Raw genomic sequence first — 17,730 nt, forward strand, 5'->3', positions numbered from 1 at the left:
TTAAATTTATGTAGAACACAGATTACAAATATGTTGTTATTCTTTGTTAATTGTTTCAATTACAAACATTTAATGTATAAATTAATTAACAATATAGCTTACATGTGAAGAGAGGTGATGTGTTTAATACCCACAGTAAGAACCTATCCAGTATATACGTTTTTCTTAATGTTTGAATTTATTACAAAATACCCTGGTTCCTATTCTGATTTTAGACGATTGCCAAATATATTTTCTCAGCTGTCATATTGAAATTACCTGCTGACCATAGAAGCAAAGTAGTCTTAATTGTTAGCATAACAATGTATATTTTGGAAAAAAAATGGCAGTTAACTATGGAGGAAAGTCAAAAATTTCTGTTGATACTTTGGTTGCATGTAAACAAGTTAAAACTATTTCTTACAACAGTGGATGAGTTATTTCCAAGGCTTTTGATTTTCTAACATACATCTCTAACCAATTTTTAGAGATTTAGGATGCTGTGTTTAAAAATACAATGTGGAACCTAATTTAAGTAGAAAAGTTTGTTACCATAGATATTTTAGGATGTCAGATTTAGCTTTGAAAACTGTGTTATGGTAACTGTTGTTTGGATGAGACCACTAACAGTAGAACACAGCCGTTTCTTCATATTAATGACATCTGCTCGATACTTTCACATATCTCAGAAGATGACCTCATGGATAATTTTTTTCAGAATACTTCTTCAGGGGTCAGGATACAACTGTATAGATTGTAAGTATTAAGTCCAGTTTAATATGCCTTTTTGGTAGGATTTCTTGCATGTTGTCCATAGTGAAAAAAAGGAGAAAACTTAAATAAGAAGAATTTGTAATTGTTATCCACATCTTCATTTAAACTATTCTTTCCCCGCCCTGGATACAGAATACCTATGCAGACTTTTATATGAATAGCTGTGCGGCACTGTGTATACTTTAAGTGATAAATCAAGGTAAAAAGACAAAAAGTTGAGAACAAGTTATTATATGGAAAATATCCTCATTATAATAATTGATTCATAAGAAAAAAATATTGCTGAAGCAAAAATCACAAAACACGACCTAATGTCAGCAATGAACTCCTTTTTAACCAGCCTTTCAACCTGTGTATCATCAGAATAATTGGTCTTTTAGTTGATTTGACTAACTGACAGCTAAGCCACTAATAATTACCTATGGCAGCATTTATATTTTTGGTTTTATATTAGAACACCACACTACTGAATGAATGTATTTTAAATAATAACTGTGTTTGAATGCTTAGATTATCATTTAAATAATTATTTATGGAAACATGATTACACATCAATGACTACAATGGAGATACTTTTTAATTTAATTAAAGAGAAAATAACAGCATGTCCGTGTATCTATTTTTTATGGTTAAACAATTCATGCCTTATAATAATATATTAATTTTGTCAATTTGTTAGGGTATCATTTCAACTTCATGACAAGCTTTCAGCTTTATTTAGCTGAAGTCAGAATTCAGGATAATGCTTACTTAATAACTTGTACATGAAGAGCCCAATAATGCATAAGGTAGTCTAACTACTGTCCACTATTTTTTCATACACTGTTGTGATGAGGTTCTTTCACATTAATATGTTTCTATATAAATAATATAGTTAAAGGCAGGGCATATGTATTGATCTTAGTTGAGTATAAATGCTCCACAAAGGAATCCAGGGATAACATATATTGAAGCACTCAATTCTGAGGTAAGTTAGAGAGAAGAATAATTGAACTCAATAAAAATAAATTGTTTAATGAACTTATTGTTTCTTTTCAAAATATTGTTTAGAAGGATATGTATTTCTTACATGTGTAGCATAGGTGCAAATCAGTTCATAGAAAGGAGAAGTGTATTTCCGTTAAGATTGAATGGAAAATATATTGACTGGAAAAAAGTATCACATCTTTCAAATATGTTATGGACAGCTATTTGAATTATATCTAACTTAAAATAGGTCAGATTTCTAATATGGATCCTTAGATACTTCTTTTTGGATGGTATAGGTTAGCTTTTGATGTATTTTCTATAGATAGCTCTCCTCCACTACTACTCAAAAATTGGTTTATAGTGGTGTTATCATGAATTTATACTATGTAATAAGACATTACTTTTCAACTGTTAAGTTTGGACCATTTATAGAATTAAGGGTAAATTGTCAGATTAGTATGTGTATATATCCACATGAAAATATATACTGTCTTTTATTTTCCAAATATAGGGTTAGGGATGAATAATGCCACATGTTCAATGCCATGCAGTACCTATGTGAATTTTCTTATATAATTGTAAGAATTTAGAAATTACATTTTGCTTTATTAATGGTAGGAGTACTTCATTATCATATGCTATTGCTTTTAAATAAGAAAGTTGTTCATATGCTGTATCCTGAAGATGGAATCAGATGTCTTACGTAAGTGAAATTTTGTTGAGAATTTGAGCCAGAGAGGTATATAGTACAGTTGAAGGTTATATGTAATATTAGTCACTACCAATTTTGGTTGGAAAATAGAGCTGTTCAAAATTATTCCATTTGGAAACTGGGATTATTTAAGACTATTAAAGGAATTCAAAATACCAGTTGAATATTAATATATTTATTTTGTGGGTTGATTTTTTTTACTGAAATAATCATTTTCATCTTGCTACACTCCACTCAAAGACAGAGAGAGTTGATACTGTTGGAGATCTATTAGAGCAGAATTTTTTTTCTATGAATTTATCTGAAAAATGGTATGTCTAGATGTATTGGAGTTAAGATAGCAAATTCATATCAATGCTTTGATAGCTTCTTAAGTGAGAAGCTTATGCAGCTCATTGCTGCAACTCCTTCCCTTCTGCCATAAACAGACTGCCAATAATATATGGTACAACCATGATTTCTTTCTGAAGTTTCCTTTCATTTTGAAAATGTCCTCCTTAAAATATAAATAAAGTATTCAGATAAATTACCAGAAAGTTATTTTTATATGGAAATTTTATTTTGGAATGTCTTAAGAGAAATGAAAAAGAATGTTTGTCTTTTGACTGTATCTGAATTTTAGCGAAAAATACTTATTCCAAGATTTGTAAGCTGAATCAGTTAATCTACTTTAAACTAGTTCATTTAATTTACACTTCATCATTAGCATAATGGGAATACCTTGTGTTTTCTTGAAAATTAATTTTAAAATGCACTAGTAGCTCAGTATCAACATTATAGGAATACATTTTAAAAGAATAAAATTTTGCATATCATATAAAGAACCAAAGGAAATACATTAAAAGTATTTATCTTGATAGGTCTTGACTATGTAGCACATCATGTTTGGATTCAATAATATTTTATTAATATTTTTATTTTTCAAGATCATAACCAGTATTCATTTCCAAATGCTGTGTTAGTTTCTCACAAAATATGAGACTATGCATTGTTAGTTTATACAAGTATTATCTATACTTATTTTAACTTTCATAAAAGTCAGGGAATTAAAAGTTATAATAAGGAACTAATGACTTTGAAAATCTTTCCAAACATCTAATATTAAAAAAAAATACAGTACTTAGAAACTGATTACAAATATGAGGAGAAAAGTGATTTGATATGTTAAATCTTGCTTGAAGAAATAAAACTAATGCTGCTGGCTGAAGAGAAATTATTACAGAAAAAAGGAAAGTAGAGTATATGAAATAAATGAAGAAAATTATATTTAAATATAATACTTTAAATATATTGCACAAGCCCTATATGTTTTTTATAACTAACGAACATTACTTAAATTTATTGTCAAACATATGTCTATATGTTTCTAATAATGTACAGCTTAAAATTACTACAAACATTTTAAATATTTGTAAATATTGTGTTTGAAAGTTGTCAGAAATTGAAGTGCTCTGAAAAGTGTTTAAATGACATATCAAATATGTAAATCAACATGGTATTGCTTTAAGCTTGTTTTGAGTAAATACTTTCTGCTTTCTTCACCTCCCTAAAAATGTTAATGGTGATAAATAAATGTGAATTAATTGCTTCAGGTTTTAAACAAACCATTCTGATCTTACTTGTTATGATCCTGGCCATGGTGACTGGGAGCCATTCATATCAATACATATTTATCCTTTTCTGGAATATATATAACTAGCCTAACTAAAAACCAAGTGCCACCATCTATTCTGCCAATTAGCTTTCTAAGTGGATTGAGGTGTGTCACTGTGAACCTACTCCACCCTGTTCAAGTGCTGGAAATATATTACTGCATTTACTTTTGTAACACGCTGATATCTTGCCCTTAAACGTAAATAAGAAAAAAAGCAGCAAGCAGGAGGTGGAAGACCTACTTACTTTTTGCATTATTTTTTTTCAGGGACTGCAGCAGAGTGCAACTGAATGCCACTCATGTGCCTAAGTCCGCTTATACACCTAGGTGGAATAGAGGCTGACCCCTGGTGCCCATTATACAGTTAAAAAACATCAAGCAGGCAAATAAATATCCAATATAATTTTTTTTGTCCTAGTTATGTTACACCAATAATAAAGATGTGTCACCCCTTCTCAGCGCTACTTTAGCAAAAGAAACAGGTTAATAAACTTCAGGACTCACACATTAAATTAATACCCCAAAGGAGATGCACAGATTCATCTGTAGTCATGCAACTTGCCTGGAAAATACCTAAGAAAATAGGTGAGCATTGCTATATGCCTTGAAGATTAATAAATTCAAGCTGTATTAGAAGAAGAAGTAGTGCAGGAAAAAATGACTGAAGCCAGATAGCCCTCATGGAGAATGTTCCTCTCTTACCTTGAGTAGCAGTTCCCAAATTTTATTGGCTCATGCACCATGTTTTTTTAAAAATGGAGGTTCTGAAGTGGCACATACATATTTCTGTTTTTTGGGCACATTTAATTTGGGTCTTATTACGTTTAATATAAGTATTTCCAGACTGTATTGCAGAACAAACAGGAACAAAACCTAAAATCTTTGGTTATAATTAGAGCTGTCTTAAAAAAAAATGAAGGTTTTGGTATTTTTTGAAAATCAAAAGTTTTTAAAATATTTTATATCTTTTGAAAAAAAAGTAAAAGTAATGGAGACTAGCATATTGATTAGGAACTAATTTGGTGGGTAGGAAAACAGGATTGAAGAGTAGTGTGTTCAGGTCCCTGGTCTGGTTTGAGCAGAATTATCTACTCCCTGAGCTAGTGGCTAGTTTAGGATTTCTTTCTCCTGAATACAGACTCCGTTCTGATCTTGCAAAAAAATGTCCTGACAAAAAAATTCACTGAAACAGATACATTTCTAGGAAAAATGTCTGGTTTTGACAATTCAGCATCTCCCCCCAAAATGTTTCATTTAAACATTCCTACCCCAATTCTAATTCAGACAGCCTTTTTACTTGAGGTTTATAATATGATTAAATAAGCATTATTAATACACATTTATTTTATATTGATCAAACTAAAAAAAATAATGAAGCATGTACAAAATGACATCTTGATATATTATGTTAGGCTACAGAATGAGGATGAATGGCTTGACTTTTTAACTTGTCTAGTTTAAGCTTTAATCCATATTATTCAACAGAAGCCAAAGTTTATCTCAGTTTGTTTTTACAAAAGTAAAAACAAAGAAAAATAAAACCCCCCACTTGATTAACGTTGGGAGAAGATGAAAAAATGTCTTTAATGAGAAGCGTGTGTGTGTACTGGTATGTAGTTGTAGAAAGGCAGGGAGCAGATGACAGAGGGAGCTTCTGTTCTGCAGTGCCTGAGTGGGGGCATTTGATGTTAGTACTCTCAACAGCTGTATGTTTTGCAGCTGTTTTGAGCTGGCCCTGTAGGCAGGTGTCTTTTTGGATGAAAAGAGCTATGCTGGCATGACATGGGGGTTGGCTTAGTAACCTGAGTTTACGTGGCTTTGAAGGCTAGGCCCAGCAGAAAGCCAGTGAGCTGTGTGCTAGATACGAATATGGCATCTGTCTGCACAGGCACAGTGCCCAACACATCACTAAATAAAACTACTGTGCTGTCATGGCCGGGGAATGTTATCTGCTGTTATGCAGCCGGTGCATTGTGCTCCTTGGGCATTTTCTGAAGTGCTGCAGTGCATGCAGCAATTGAAATGGAATCACATTTTGGTGTACCACTTCCAATTAGTTTATGCACCTCTGGTAGCATATGTATCACAGTTTGGGAAATCCTGAATTGAAGTGCTATTAACTCCAGTGTTTCTGATTGCAGTTGTCCTGGTATTATGCAAGAGGAGAGGTGACCTATGAGGTAGCTAGGGTCCAAACCATCAAGGACTTTGTAGTTTAAAATTAACACCTTAAATGTACTGTGTGCGCACAAGTGTGTTTTACCATTACCAACCACATTCAATAGGGTTAAAGGTAACTTCCTTTTAAAAACCTGCCTTTTCTCTCTCTAATAACTTCTCTAAAATATCTGTATAAAACCTCCCTGTAAACTTACAATATAGAATATAATACATAAATAATTACAGTATATTGGGACTTCTCTAATAGTTTCAAAATACTGAAACATCAATGAATTTAAAAAAATCAAAGCCCTTCGTGGTAGTAAATTATTATATCTCCATTTTCCAGCAGGTGTAAATTACCAGAGCTCTACTGACTTTAATGGAATAAGGCCAATTTACACGTGGTTGGACTATAGCTGTATGTGCATAAGATATGTCTCTATATAGCATAGATATTGTTTTGGCAAAGTGATAATGAAGTACAGAATACTGAATTATTGGATTATGTTGTTCTGTGAGTACCTTATAATGATGTGTATTACAAGGTCTTGATTCTCATTTGTACAAAAGCTGCTTTGTTCTACAGCTCTAAGTATGATCTTTTTTTACTTCAAGGTATTTTCTATTACTAAACCAGTATAATGGATTCTTACTGTAAATAACTCTGGCCCCAAGAGTTATGTAGGTCAGTTCAATTTGGTGACTTAAATTTGAAAGTAATCTTTTGAGGGGTCCAGTTAGTGAAATTATCAACTGGTATTATTTTCCAGGGTGCTTCAGACTTCCTTGAAAATCAAGCCCTATAAATGTGTTGTAATATGTAATCCAATTTTACTTCTATTGGGAATTTCAAAATTATTTATTGGAAGGAAAATTATGAAATGTTGATCCCCTCAGGGTCATTCTGGGCACTAAGAAAGGTTTGAAGACCTAATCCCACCAACATTAAATACCCACGAACATAAATATAGATAAATCTCAATACCAAATTTAATAATGAAATGCCAGTGAGATACAAATGACCAAAAAGTATAGGTAAAGCATGATTAAAATATATAAAATGTGCATTAATTTAAAAAAAATAATATCATTAGCATTTGCAAACACTTTCTTATGTCCTAAAATCTTAAAAAGCCCCTAACAAAGTGGACAGCCCAATAAGGAAAAGGGCTTCTCAGCTAGGTTTCAAATTAAGTTTTTAAAGAGTGCTTATCTGTAAATGGTTCAGCAAGAAACTGAACCATCTACAGATAAGCACTCTTTAAAAAGCTGAAGCTGAAGCAGAGCTGGCTTTATGGTGCCCTGGGTGAACTTGTAATTTGGCACGCCCCATCTTGATCCCCCCCACCAGCTGCCCACTGGCGCCCTCCCCTCAAGTCACCAGCACTGTGTATGTGGGGTGTGTGCATGGGGTTTGTGTGTGTGGGGGGGTGGGGGTGTGTGCAGGGTGGGGTGAGTGTGTGGAAGTTATGGGTTAGGGCTGGAGGGGGTATGTGTGTAAGGGGTGGGTGGGGGATGTATGTATGGGGGTGCATAGGATGTGTGTGTGTGGAGGTTGTGTGTGTGTGGAGTGTGGTGTATGTGGAGTGGTAAACATGCACGCACATGTGCCCCAGTGGCTGTGGGTCGCAAAGGACCTCATGGGCTATTGCGGGGCAGTGTGTGTCTGCTCACCTGAGATGCTGGTTTGGTACCAGAGGGCAGTGCCGGCAGAGGGGGTGGTGGGGTCTCAGTGCAGGGTGGCAGGAAGGGCAACTACCTGCACAGGAAGCTCAGCCCCAGTGGCAGGGCACTGCCACCGAGTACTGCCTGGCTGTCCATGCCCTCAGCAGTGGTGGTGGGGGCTGGATGGGGGCTGCAGCTTGACCTCCAGCTCTAGCAGGTCAGTGATGGGAAAGCCCCTAGCATTCACATCTGTGCTGCCTTCTAGCTGGTCATCACTGGCCTGCCCTTGGCACAGCCCTTGGCATCCTCCATCTGACCGGTCATGCTGCCTGGCAGCACCCTCCACCGCCACTGCCTGGGAGCTTTTTATCTCACTGCCATGGCAGGCCAGCTCTAATCAACTCTGGGCATAGCTGAGGGCTCAGGCCCCAAGATTAGCTGCCTCTGAAATCTCCCAACAGCTCCTACCTGGCACGAGTAGGAGGGCAGGGGTGTGCGTGTGTGTGTGTGTGTGTGTTTGTGTGTGTGGCACTCTCCTAAGCATAGTGCCCTGGGTGGTCGCCTACGCTTTCCACTCTTAAGGCCAGCTCTGCTGAAGAGCAAATATTCCAAGCTGAATCCAGAGTGTTGTACTCTATGACTGGCTCAATATCAAAAAGCACACTAAATAAGGCCAACATTTTAAAAATATGTTCGGAATAAGGTCTATTCTAAGTAATAGTCATGTGTCTATTTTTATCTCCTATTTAAGCTATATCCTGTCTGAAACTAGATCTAATTGACATAAAACTAATAAATGCACTCCAAGCAACCTTTAACCTATTTCTTTTGACCTGTCTTGCTGGCACTTTCTAACATTATTCTCACCTCTCACATTTTCTTGCTTGCTCAGTTCCTTTGCCTCTCCTTGTAAGTCAAGTGCCTCAGCCCCATAAGCACTTTTGTTGCCCTCCACTAGACTCTCTCCAATTTATCCACATCCTTTCTGTTGCGGGGTTCCCAACGCTGGACACTGTACTCCAGATGTGGCTTCACCAGTGCTGAATAGAGGGGAATAATCACTTCCCTTGTTCTGCTGGCAACACTTCTACAAAAGCAGCCCAGTATACTGTTAGCCTTCTTTTCAAGAAGGGTACAGTGTGGGCTCATATTCAACTGATTGTCCACTGTAACCCCCAGGTCCTTTTCTGCAGAGCTGCTGCTTAGCCAGTCAGTTTCCAACTTATACTGGTGCATGGGATTATTCTGCCCTAAGTACAAAACTTCTTTGCGTTTGTCCTTACTACACCTAATGAAGATTTTTTTTGGTCTAGTCCTCTAATTTGTCAAGGTCTCTGAATCCTAGTCCTACCCTCCACTGTATCTATTGTCTCCAGTTTGGTGTCATCTGCAAGCTGGCTGAGGGTGCACTCCATCCCATCTCCCAGGTCACTGATGAAGCTGTAAAACAAAACTGGCCCTGGGAGTCACCCTTGGGGCACTGCACTTGACACCAACTGCCAGCTAGACATTAAGCCATTGATTACTACCCTCTGAGCCCAGCAATCCAGCCAGTTTTCTATCCACCTTACAGCCCATTCATCCAACCTGTACTTCCTTAGTTTGCTTGTGAGAATGTTGTGGGAGACCATATCTAAAGCCTTGCTAAAGTCAAGGTATATCACATCTACTTCTCTTCCTGCATCTACAGAGACAGTCATCTCATCATAGAAGGCAATCAGGTTGATCAGGCATGACTTGCCCTTGGTGAATCCAGGCTGATGTCCTAATCACCTTCTTCTCTGAGTGCTTAGAAATCACCTTCTTCTCCAAGTGTTCAGAACGTTATAGATTATAAATCTTGGTCCCAAATTATTTCTCACCAGAAAATTGACAGTGTAGCTTTGAAAGTGTAGCTTTGACAGAGTAGCTACTTCTGCTTTCTGAACATCTTCATCTTCAGGGTTTCACAGGGATCCATAAAAACCTTATCTTTTTTAAACATCTACATGAGACTTCTTAAAAAAAAGATAGTGAAACACAATGGACTAATTTTCAGCATTATGTAGGCAACACTCAGCTCTGTATCTCATTCATCCCTATTGCAACCATTGCCACTGCTAAAATGGGAGACCAGCAGTAGGAAAGTAGCTCTTGGGTAAAAAGTAGCTGGCTCAAGCTATACCCTGGAAATACCAAACCAATGCTCATAAATGGGGAGACATGCTTTGAAGAACTAACAAAAGTATTGTCCTCATACTGTATTGTCTTATGTACCACATGCCCCCAAAGTTTTGGTGGCAGAATGAAGAAGAAAAGATTTTTCCAGAGTCCTGACTCTAGAGGCAGAGCACACTGCAGCATCAGCAAAAGCTACAGTGTTAATCCTCTCTTAGCCGTGGGTGAATTGGCAGCAGCTTTTGGCTGCTCAGCTGAGAGAGAGAAGCATGGTAGCCATTACAGCTGCCATCCATGCACCTATTCTTCCATTCAAGTGCAGAAAATCAGCTTTCCTGCTTAAGACATGAACCCCAGTTTTGGAGGCCTGATTTTTTGGAAAAAGGTGTGTGTAGTTTTATTGAAGGTGGTATTTTATTGAAGGTGTCCTGCCCTTTTTGTCAACATGATGTGAAGCCTTGTAGTATCCGTTTGCCACTTCATTTAGTTTGGAGGATCAGGTAGCATCAGTTTCTAAAAATACTTTGATCTCAAAGCTTGTTTGGAAACATCACTCTTTCTTCTCAAACAAGGGCATGGCCACAGTGCCCTGGGCATCTGTCATCTCCAGGCTGGATTACTGTCTCAGTTGTAGATATACAGCTGAATATGAAACCCATGCATATATCTCAGCTGGTACAGAATATAGCCTGTGCTCTTTATGGCTCAGACTACAAAGACCTCAGGCCTCTGTTTAAGTCCATCTACAGGCAGTTTCAGAAGCCAGTGTAAGACATTGATTCTAACTTTTAAAGCAACAACTGGATCACACTGCAGCTACCTCAAGTTGTGGAAAGGTTACCTAACACTGTGTGCAGCATACCTGTAGATCTACTGTCCAACTCAGTGCAGGCCAGGCACAGACATTACACTTTTATTGGTATAAGTGATGGGCAACTGGGCTATACCCATAAAAGAAGAGAAGTTTGGCACACATAGACTAATTTAAAAATGGCAGAACCTGGTCTAACCTTTGCCTCCCCCACTCCACCAAAGGGTGAATGTGTATTCTGTTTGCTACTGGTCTAAACAAATAACTGCATAACTTAGATTGATTTCACTTTGGGTTTTTTTGGGGAATGTGTGTGCCTAGCCAAAGTGTCACTGTTTGGCCCCTGTAACCTTTCTAATGCACAGGGAAATGAAACCCCTATTGATCCTAACTGTATCTCACTTGTGCTGCAGAACCCTGACCTATTACAAAGGAGAACTGCACTGATTTTTATGCATTGTACTTGCCCATATATTAAAATAGGATTTGGATTTAGTGTGCATGCACGCTTGCCTCAAACACATTTAAGGAGTGGGCATATATTTTTTTCCTTTTGGTGCTAAGAGACCACCTAGGTGGATCTGAGAAATATGAAGAGATGGCTAGTGGAGCATCCTGTGAACATTTCTCATATAAACAGAAGGCAAGACAGCAGTAAATACATATAATGTCACTAATACGATTATCAAGTTATGTGTATCTGACACTGACATTTTTAACCGTAGTTGGATCACCTTCACTTTTCCTTTCCTCTTCTCACTGTTGGTCTGTTTTTGATATTTATTTGTTGGCTGAATGTATATTGGCCTATGGTTTTTGCCTGTTTCATGATGTGTCAGTTTTGGAGCACTTGGATGAATAAGAAATAAAATTGACAAAAATAAATAGAAGCAGATGAGAGTACTCTTTGCAGGAAATATTTTTAACTCACCCATAGATTGGACAAAATATAACGTAACTGGTTTATTTGAAGTGAATTCAGAAGGGCCTGGAAAGGACATAATCTACTCTCTAACTCATAGATAAAGATACAATGCAGTCATATTTGCCAGGTTACTCTCTAGCCCATGGGAAGTTTTTTTTTTTACATTCACATTACCCTAGCTACCATATTTCAATTCCAGATCTACTTCTGAAGTCTCATAAGTGGCAGACGACCCTAAGTAGTCCTTTAGCACAGCAATTCTGTCTTTGCCCTTCTACTTTTAAAGGACAGTGGTACAGATGCTTCCATACAAACCCTTCTTTCTTGGTTGACCTATGCTCTCAGTTCAAAAAATGATGACTGTAGCATACACCAAAGACCCCTTGATTTCTTTACTAAATGGATGATGAAAGATAAATCATCTGTTGTTGATAACATCTCATAAATTGCCTATTTTTGACAAATCCATACACTAAGAGGGTGCACACAACCCATACAGATATAACTAACAGCCTTTAGAAATCTAAACAATGTACTTTGTAATTTTTTCAGTAAAATTCACTGAAACTTTTGGAACTGGACTGAACCAGATATTTTGTGGACTTAGGAAATGTTAATTAGTTAGGATTTATATCCTTTAGAAAGAAAGAGGGAAGGGTTGTTTTTTTTTTGACTTTCCTTTCCTCCCCATTATGGTGCGTTGTTTAACACTGGCCTGTTTTTTCGTAGTTTATGGTCTTTTCTGACAAAACTGTTTTTACAAATTATTTGAGCATCTTAATAAAAATATATGCATTTTAGCAAAATAACATTTATTACATTTGGTTACATTAATCACTCCTACTAATATTTTAGGATAAAGATATGATATAATGTATATGGATTATTTAATGTATGGCCTTTCCTTGTTTCCTTTTAGGCCTTGTACTTTGTTTAATTCTGTTTGATGGCTTCCATTACTTCCCGACCAAGTTAGTTGTCACTTCTGCAAAGATTCATGTTCTTATCACTCAGAAACAGGCTTTTTGCCTTTTGCTTGGCAACACTTTTGCAGCTTAGCCTAGGCCCCTTGAAAATGGCCAAGGCTGGCAAGAGTAGCCACAGCATTTTTATAAAGTAACTGTACAGGGCCATGCTAACACTCCATAAATTCTACTTAAAACTCCAAAACATTTTTATATTCAAGTAACAGTTTCTCTTGACAACTTCAAAAATCAAGGCATTTTAAATGCAAGGATAACATCTAGATGAACTCATTTGGATGAGTTCCATTATGTTTCACATGCAGCATGTCTGCTGATCACATGCATGCTGCCTTTAAAAATATGACTAAAGTTGACTTAGGAAGAATGTTAGAATTGAAGTTTTGCTTTAAACACTTATTTTTTAATTAGTGTGACCCATTAGATTACTCACAGGTGACTGTTATAGGTGAAGAATGCAATCACTACTAGAGGTTATAAGCACTATAGAATACAACATGGGTATAACATACAACACATACAACACAGGTGGGGGTATGCTGCCCTTACTATGGAAACAGTGAAGGGTGATTGTGGCAGACACCCTGATGAAGGGACAGAAGGTCCCATTTGTTGCCCAGACCCCTTTACTTGAAAGGTCTGCTGCCTTCCAGCAGCCGGGACCCAAGATGTCATGGTAAGGATACAAAAGCTTGTCCATCTGATGGACCACTACCTCATGCTACTTGTTCACATGGGCACCAATGACATGGCAAGAAACAGCCCTGGGAGAATCATGAATGACTACAAGACCATGGAGGTGAAACTCAAAGAACTAGGAGTACAAGTGGTCTTCTCCTCAATTCTCCCAGTTAGAGCACGTGGACGTCAGAGGGAGGAGTGTATTGAGGAAGTCAACCAAAGGCTTTGGAGATGGTGTCACTGTGTAGGTTTTGGATTCCTCGATCTTGGCATGCAGTTCAATGGTAGCGGTCTACATGCAAGAGACAATATTCACCTCACAGGCAGAGGGAAGAAACTCTTCTTTATGAGAATCACTGACTTGTTGAGGAGGGCTTTAAATTAGGCATGTCCAGGGGAGAGAGGGAAGGTTCCATTGCTGTACATGAATCCTCTCGTCAAAATGATTCAGGGGAGGGCATTTACATAGTGGACACCCAGATGAGTACTAACACCCTGAAACACTTGCAGAGTGACCGAAAACCTGAGGAGACTAGGGGTGAATTCAGGTGTCTTTATGGGAATGCCAGAAGCATGGGTAATAAACAGGGTGAACTAGCACTACTTCTGGTAGATGAGTTATTTGACCTCATTGGGTTGATGGAGACCTAGTGGGATGATACACATGGTTGGGCAGTGGATATGGAGGCTATAGGCTCTATAGGAAGGACCCAGATGGGGTGGTGTGGCCCTTTATATGAAGGAGTGGTACCTTTCCCTGCAAGTTATGTTTGATTGCAGGGAGAGGTCCCTTGAGACCCTCTGGATCAAAATACAAGGAGGCTCAGGAGAGGGAGATCTAGTGGTGGGAATCTACTATAGGCCACCCTACCAAGAAGAGGAGAGCGATCAGGCATTCTCCAGGGAACTGACTGAAGCAGCCAGCACTAAAGACCTGATTGTCATGGGTGACTTCAACTACCCTGACATCTGTTGGGACATTTGGCCAAATCCAGTTGATCAGCTAATTTCTTGGCTGATGTGATGGTGAGGCACTGTCACAGGCTTCTGGAGGGGAGAGGGTAATCCCTGCGGGCCCCAAACCCCAGAAACAGAACCCACACGGGGAAAACTTACCTCCGGCTGGGCAGGCAGAGCAGGAGCTGGGACCGTAGCTGTGGCTGTGTAAGCCGGTGTTATGCTGCATAATTAATCAGCTGTTTCCTGGGTGGGGAACAGCTGGACCAATTGTGGCGGCTGTACCGGCCACTGTGGAAAAGTTTAAAAGCCCCACCAGAACCTGGGCAGGAGAGGAGCCGGAGAAAGAGCAAGCTGGTGGGCAGCACGCCAGAGGTGCTGAGGCTCCTGCATGGGCGAGGAGTGGCACAGCTGGTGCAGCACCAGTAGACAAAGGAGGGGAAGCACTTCAGCTCCCTGTGGAAGGCAGGGCAGGAGATGCCTTTAAGCTCCCTGGAGGAGGCAGAACAGGGAAGGAATTTGAGCCCCCTGTAGAAGACTGGAGGAAAGGAAGCATCTCCACATCCCTCTCCTCCCTAGGAGTATATTACTTTTGAAAAAAAAAAAAAGGAAACCTCAGAGAGAGAGAAACAGTGTAAGGATGAAACACCCTGCTTGGAGGCATTGCAGTAGGCATGACATCATGCCTAACAGCCTCGAGAGAGGGCAGGCTATACACTTGGCTGGAGGGACAAGTACCAACTGAGCCCACTCAGATGTGGGACTCCTCCCAAAGCAAGCTGCCTGCAAGGCTGAATCCACCATCGTGCAGACATCCATCTGGTTGGTGAGTGAACGGGGTGTAGGGGAGGCGGAGCCCCGTGGAACATTGCACCAAATCATGAGTACTGCTGTTTCTCAGGAAGACCTCCCAGGAAGATCTCCGTTGAACCCCCTCTCTTGATAGCATAACATCAAGTCATAGCAGGCGAGTTGAGGGGAGGGGCTACACACCCAGAAGGCAGCGCAACACACAAGGTCCTGGTATCACAGCAGCTATCTATGACCTGTTCTTGACAGGTTGTGGAAGGGCCAATTAGGGGTAAAGCCACTCTGAACTTAGTTCTGACTAAAGGGGATGACATGGTGAGTGATCTGAGGATTGGTGGTACTCTGGGTAACAGTGATCATGATCTGATTAGATTCACCATTCACTGAAAGGCTGGGAATTCAGTTAGCAGAAGTCAGAATGGTAGTTGACAGAACTACTGTTCCAGAACTACCAATGGAACTACTCTGTTCTGTCAGAAGAGTGGTAGTTGACGGAAGTCAATCATTGTGGTGTATCATGACTAGCGGGGTCCCCCAAGGCTCCATCCTTGGGTCTATCCTTTCAACATCTTAATTAATGATGTGGACATTTACTTCCACAATGTAATTTACCTCCATGGAGCTGGGGCAAATGACGGTGCTGGACCCAGGTTGGGGGGCTGGGTGGCAGGGGGACCTGGGGCAGGTGCCAAGGCAGGGGCTTCTGGCTGGTGTTTGTTGTACTGGATCTGTCTGTGCCCAGGCTCATAAGAGGCCTGCTGCTGGGTGGTGGGTGGATGCCAGGGGGCAGGCGGGCAGGGGCAGGGGCAGGGCAGCAGTCAGCATGAAGGTTACTGCCACTGTCAGGATGGTGTCCAGCACCCGGTGGTATTCCTCCATGGCCATGACTGCACCCTGCTTCCACAGGGCCTTCCCATGCTCGTGCTCCAAGGCCAGGAGCTGCATCCTGAACTCCTGGTCATCCCAGTCTTGCACCTCCTTGCACCAAACCCACGCCTCCTTGTATGCTGGTCCCACATCTCCTCACAGTACATGTTCTTCACCTGCCACTTGTCTTGCTGGGCAAAGTCCTCCAGCTGTCACGTGTGTGCATCTGCCTGCTGGTCCTTGCAGCTGTCACCAGCTGGTCCAGGAGGAGGGTCTGATCCTGGGTCCTCCTGGTGCATCCCCAGGGCTCTGGATATGGGTGTTGGTGACCCAGAGGCTGTGTCCCAGCTGACAACTGCAGCCTCTCCCCCACATGGAGCTGGAGGGCCTGCAGAGCCATGAGAAAGAAGCTGTTTGTGAGTGTTTGTAACATTTCTGAGATAAGATGCTCTGTATCAGGGGCCCATGCACTGTTCAGCCTCAGATTGGGGGTCAGGTGTGGACAGGTGCCCAGGTACCATGGTACATCAGTCGGGTGGGTGCTGGCTGAGTCCCCCATCTCCTTGGAGGATCATGGCAGGGGAATTTGGTGTTGGGGGGAGGGTGGGTTGCAGGTGGCCAGTGCAAAGGGAGGGTGAAGTTTGCCTGGCTTTCTTGATTCCCAGAAGTCAGGCAGCCACAGGTGCCAGGGGGCTGCCTCCACCTCTTCCCAGCCATTTTCTTCTACTTTGTGCCACTGGGGGGTGAGGGGTTCCTGCTGGGGGGGAGCACTGTTTGTTCCACATCTGGAAATGGAGGGAGGGAAGGTGGGGAAGGTAAGAGGATCCTGGAGGAGGTGTGACTAGTGAAGGTGATCCTTAAGCAACTGAGTCAGTTTTGAGGGAATGTAGCCCACTTAATAGAGCAACCTGGGGGTGGGCACAGGTCTTGGGGTACACCCCATGTCCCCCCATGGTTAGGGGCACCCTGACCCATGTGAGGCATTATGGTGATCAGTGCCTACAGGATACATGGGTCAGGGCACCTCTAGCTGTTGGAGAAGGCAGGGTGAACTCCCCCTGGCCACTGTGGCTTTCCAGCTCCTGGAAATCAAGCAAGGAAATCCAGGTAAATTTCACCTTCCCTTTGCACTAGTTGCCTGCAATCCACTACTCCTAATGCCCCCGTCTCATACTGCAATGCTCCAAGGCACCCAGGGCAGGTGAGGGCAAGCCACCCAGAGGCATAGAGCAGGGGTCATGGCTCTCCCGCTGCCAGCCTGGGACACCAGGCTGTCATTGCCCTGCCCTGCCTGCCTGGCCTCAAGCTCTCCACCTCATGGAGCTGCCGCCAGAGCTGGGGACAGCTCCTCCCCTATCACCCCAGAGCTCGGGGCTGCCACCAGTGCCCCCTGACAGTATGGGGCTGTCACCCAGGAGACCCTGGAGCTGCATGGGGCAGAACAGGGAAGGAGCAGTCCCGGAGTAAGCTGATCCTTTTGAGCTCAGTTTGCTCCTGACATGGGCATATGTGTAGCTGTGCATCCGGGCCCAGTTTAATGCACCTGAGTTTCTGCACAGAAAATTCAAGTGCATTAATTGCATGTTTAGATACACCCACTGTCATGTTATTGTAGAACCTTTT

Source organism: Crocodylus siamensis, chromosome 1 (assembly GCF_052110815.1).
Source record: "Crocodylus siamensis isolate JL-2025a chromosome 1, ASM5211081v1, whole genome shotgun sequence".
Taxonomy (NCBI): domain Eukaryota; kingdom Metazoa; phylum Chordata; order Crocodylia; family Crocodylidae; genus Crocodylus; species Crocodylus siamensis.